A 602-nucleotide genomic window follows, 5' to 3' on the forward strand; every position below is an offset into this window, starting at 1 on the left:
GAGAAGGAGGAGGAGGAGGAGGAAGAGAAGGAGAAAGAGAAGGAGGAGGAGGAGAAGGAGGAAGAGGAGGAGGAGGAGGAGGAGGAGGAGGAGGCAGCGGCGGCCTTAAGAGACACAAGGAGGCCACAGTGGGGTCTTTGGCTTTCGCTGTGAGTGTGCTGGGAAGCTACTGGAAGGTTTAGGGTGCAGGGACAGGGTCTGACAGATATTTTGGAAGCATCAATGGTCAATGGAAGCAAAGGTCAGGGCTGGACAACCAGGCCAGAGGTGACAAAGACTTAGGTGATAGTAATGGTCTCATTTGGGAGACACCTGAAGACAGAGCCAGCCACGTCTGCTGACGGGTTTGACATAGAGGGTGAAAGAAAGAGAGGAGTCAAGGTTGACTTAAGGCTTGTGGTTGGCCTGAGCACCTAGAGAATGGAGCTGCCCCGTGCTGAGGCTGGGGAGAGACAAGCTTGAGGTCGAATCAGGCACCCAGTTTTCAGTGACAGAAGCCTCAGATGCCCATCAGATGACACCCACATGCAGCTGCCACCTAGGCAGCTAGGTACACAAGTCCGGGATTCAGGGGAGTGAGCCAGGCTACAGACATTAGGACA

This window comes from Mandrillus leucophaeus, unplaced genomic scaffold (assembly GCF_000951045.1).
Source record: "Mandrillus leucophaeus isolate KB7577 unplaced genomic scaffold, Mleu.le_1.0 Scaffold8, whole genome shotgun sequence".
NCBI lineage: Eukaryota > Metazoa > Chordata > Mammalia > Primates > Cercopithecidae > Mandrillus > Mandrillus leucophaeus.